Raw genomic sequence first — 5,010 nt, 5'->3', positions numbered from 1 at the left:
AGGCAGCGCGCGGCTAGTCTGGGCGCGGGCGCCCAGACGCGCGGCCTTCCCGCGCTCGCACACTAGGCGCGCGACTAGCACACCAGACGCAGTCAATGGGCCCGAGGGTTTCTAAAAGCCTCGTATTGCGTGCCGACGGACCCGAAAGAGTTCCGGACTCTGAAAAAGGTGAAATCCGATCTGAAGACGAAGAACGAAGCCAAAGAATGAAGAGTTCAAGAATCGAAGTCCCGTTGATGTGACGGAAGAAAATAATTATTGTAATTATTTATTTATTCGATTTGGTTGTGATTTATAATTTCCATGTGACCCGGTCAAATCCATCTCAATAGCCGATTGCATATATTTATATTTTATGTTGATACTTTTATATTATATGTTCATGCATATAACATGTCATATAGATATAATGTGCCTACTCATATGTTTTATAACATGCCATATATACACGCGCATTTATTATTATTTATTTTATTTATTATAAAAGGGTTTTAGAAAATAAAATAAAATAAGAACCATGCGCTAAAATCAATTTAATATGATTAAATTGATTTAAGTTACAAAATTAATTTACAAAATAATGTTACATGTGAAATTGAATTTAAGAGTTAAATTTTAGAATTTCACATATCCGAAAAATAAATTGTTTATTTTTCGATTTGAAAACCATGAGATGTTTTTCAAACAAAATACATATTTGCAAAATAATGAGTGGGAAAGGGTTGTATGACAATACGACCCACTGGTCTCCATCGTTAGTTCAACATCGTGGGATTCGAAAGGGGCTTCGTGGCGGCACCGATTCCGCACTCCCTACGGAAAGTGTCCTTTCAGATCAATAACAAGGTTGACTTCCTGGCGATAGGATTCAAGGATGTATTTCCGGTTTGACCTACCCTACGGCGGCACTCCGGAGTTAAGTCTGTAGAATCTGAAATGATGGGATACACTCATGAAAATATAATCAAATTGTTGATTATATTTTTGACGAAAATAACGGTAGTTGATAAATATAAAAATATGAGATATTTTGATTATATTAATTAATTGAGAAGGTCTCGGTTCAATTTGTGATAATTTGACCTACCCTACGGCGGCACTATATTCGTGGTAAATTGGATTATCGTTGGCACCTAAAAATTAAAACATGATTTATGTATTTTTCATGTGCATCATGCATCATATTTAATTGTGCCTAAATTCACATGTTTTGATATTCATGCACATAAATTGATTAGATGAATATTCTACTTATTTCCAGATGTTAAATCCTAAAATCTCACTACGTGAAACTGAAACACTGACTAGAGATAAACTATGCAATGTGATAAAGTAACATAAACAACTTACATTCATGTGATAAATATAAGTTTGTCCCAAATGGAGGATTGTCCTCCTGTCCCTAACGAAACCATTGTAGCTAACTATTAGCTTGGGTTGAGCGTGGTAATTCACAAGAAACCTGAAGGCATGGAGACAGCTTATAAGATAATGCAGTCATCAGATACCATATCTGGAAATCCATAAAACAAAAGGGTTGGCTAAATACTGTAAGAGCCTTGAGTGAAAGACAAAAGGAAAGTCATTTCCACCAAAATAAAGGAAAAAAATCAAGCAAATATGATTTGCTAGTTCTAAAAACATGTTTTAGTAAAAATGGTGATTCCTTATTCCTGGATAGTAGATTCGGGAGTTGCTGCTCATGTTTGTTTTCTTTATTAAGTCTTAGTTCTTACAAAGAAATTGTTTCCCGAAATAAAGAAAGGAACTCAAGCAAATATGATTTGCTAGTTCTAAAAATATGTTTTAGTAAAAGGGTGATTCTTTATCCTGAATAGGTGATTCAGGAATAACTAATCATGTTTGTTTTCTTTATTAAGTTTTAGCCCTTAAATGGAAATTGTTTCCACCTAAGCAAAGAAAAAGAATCAAAGTAAATAAGATTTACTAATTCTAGAAACATCTTTAGTAGAGGGTGATTCCTCGTCCTGGATAGTTGATTCGGGAGTAACTAATCATGTTTTGGTTTTCTTTGCAAAATATTAGTTCTTACAAAGAACTTGCCGTCAGGGACTACACGATGAAAGTGGGAATACCGTGAGGATATTGGCAAAAACAGTGGGAGAAGTTCGACTTCAATTTTGGAAATACCTTGTTGTGAACAATGTTTATTTCCCTCCAAGCATAAAAATAAATTTGATTTCTAATTCCAAATTATTTGAACAATTGCCTTTAATAATAATCTAGTCCACATCTTTCAGAATTGTTCCGATATATGTTCTGAATATTTAGAAAGTGGTTTATACCGTTTAAACCGATGCCTGGCTCACTGTGAAATATTAAAAAGTTCAAAAAGTTATCGAACCTAAGAATAAGAAGCAAAAGATCTCTCACGATAACTAACACATATATATGTGGCATCTTAGACTTGGTCATATTAGCCTAAACAAGATTTAAAGACTGATAAAGGATGGTCCTTTACGCGAACTAAAAGTTAGTAAGCTTTCAGCCTATGAATCTTGTCTGGGAGGCAAAATGACCACGGGGCCTTCCATGTCGAAAGCACAAAGAGCCACAGAACCTCTTCAGCTAATATATTCGGATGTATGTGAACCGTTAAACGTCCAAGATAAAGGAGGTTACGAATATTTCATCACTTTTATTGATGATTATTCGAGATATGGTTATGTTTACCTAATGCAACAGAAATCTGAAACTTTTAAAAAGTTTAGAGAATTCTGAGCATAAGTTGAAAACAGTTAGGTAAACCAATCAAGACACTTTGATTAGATCGAGGGGGTAAATACCTGGACTAAGAGTTTCGGGATTTCTTGATTGAAGAATGTGTGGTATCCCAATTGACTGCACCCGGTACAACATAGCAAAATGGTGTAGTCGAAAAGAGAAATCAGACTTTGCTCGACATGATAAGATCAATGTTGAGTTATTCTTCACTTCCTACTTCGTTCTGGGTTTATACCCTAAGAACCACCGTGTATATTCTGAATCTAGTACCATCTAAGTTTGTACCAAAGACACCCCTAGAGTTGTGGAATGGTCGAAAGTTAGTTTTGAAGCATATTCGCATATGGGGGTGTCCGGCTCATGTGATGAAACAATAGACTGGGAAGTTGGAACCAAGATCATAAATATACATGTTTGTGGGATATGCAATGGGGACAAGAGAATGATTATTTTATATAGTCATAAGAATCAAAGGTATTTGTATCGTCAAAGGCCACGTTTCTGGAGCATGACTATATGCTAGTTATCAAGCCCAGAAGCAAAGCAGTTCTAGAAAAGTTACTTTCCAATAAGATTGGATCACAACCGACAAGAGTTGTTGGAACGCTAAGAATGACCACGATTCCTAATCAAACTCTTGTGGCACCTCATCGTAGTGGGAGGGTAAGCAAGTTACCTGACCGGTATACTGAGGAATCATAGATCGTCACTGCTGATGACGGTGAGGAGGATCCGTTGACCTTTAAGGCTACGATGGATGATTTTGATAAGGAAAAGTGGCAAGCAACTATGAAACTCGAGATAGAGTCCATGTACTCCAACTCAGTTTGGCAATTTGTAGATCTACCCAAAGGGGTAAAACCCATTGGATGAAAGTGGATCTTCAAGAGAAAGAGAGGTGCGGATGGAAAAGTAGAGACTTATAAAGTAATGCTAGTGGTTATAGGTTACACCTAGAAAGAGAGAGTTGACTATGAGGAAACTCTCTCACCGGTGGCCATGCTTAAGTCCATCCGAACACTCTTAGCCATAAAAACATATTTTGAATATGAGATATGGCAGATGGATGTCAAGACAGCTTTTCTGAATGGCTATCTTAAGGAAACTATCTATATCGATCAGCCAGAGGGTTACATAGAGAAAGACCTAGAGCATAAAGTCTGGAACCTGTAGAGATCCATTTATGGATTGAAGCAAGCTTCTAGATCATGGAAAATCTGATTTGATAAGGCTATTAAGTCTTATGGATTTGATCAAAACCAAGATGTTTCAAATGAAAGAAAAGAAGATCTTATTATTCTTTATAAGCCCGAATATCTGATGTTCAGTGGGAGTGGTCAGTCGTTGTCAGTTGAACTCAAGATTCGATCATTGGGTAGCCGTGTAGTGCATCCTTAAGTGTATGAGAAAAATAAGAAACTATAAGATAGTTTAGTTAGTGAAAGAGTTATCTTTCGCAGGATACATAGACTTTGACTATGAGTCATGACAAGAAAGGTTGTTGGCAAAGTGTGATTGCTAATTCTATCATTAAGAGTTAATGTGTAGCAACTTGTGAAGCAGCAAAAGAAACATAAACTTTGACTATGAGTCATGACAAGAAAGGTTGTTGGCAAAGTGTGATTGCTAATTCTATCATTAAGAGTTAATGTGTAGCAACTTGTGAAGCAGCAAAAGAAAGCAACCTAACTCTAGAAATTCTTAACTAATCTGGAAGTTGTTCCAGACATAGATCATTCATAGATACCTAGAAAGTTTCAGGATTAGAGACATATTCTACCTGCTTTAGGACAAGTGGGAGATTGTTGGGAATTGTGTCCTAGAAGCATAAGATGTAATAGGATATTTATTATTTATTTAATAAAAGAGTTTATTCATCATTTTATGTGTATATATTTGTGAATATTTTATGAATATCAATAAAAATTTCGTGATTATTTATGTAACCTTAAACATTGTATATAAGTGTTATATACGAGAGGATAATGTTTAAGGATAATAATCAAAAAGCAATGTTCATAATGAATTTAATTAAAGTTTGGAATCTTTAATTAAAACATTATTAATACATGTCATTCCCATTTAGAATGGAATGGTGTTATCCGCATTGTTAATATGGTGAGATATTGAATGAGCATATTTCGCATAATGAGATTATGTAGAACAAGGACACAGACACAATATGAATTTCTAATAATTTCATTTAGTATAGAAATTCTAATTGAGTCTACCGATGGTCATATATAGGATGGTCTTAATCTTGAG

Source organism: Morus notabilis, unplaced genomic scaffold (assembly GCF_000414095.1).
Source record: "Morus notabilis unplaced genomic scaffold, ASM41409v2 Scaffold39, whole genome shotgun sequence".
Taxonomy (NCBI): domain Eukaryota; kingdom Viridiplantae; phylum Streptophyta; class Magnoliopsida; order Rosales; family Moraceae; genus Morus; species Morus notabilis.
The sequence above is the reverse complement of the archived record's forward strand: the minus strand, read 5'-3'. Positions refer to the sequence as shown.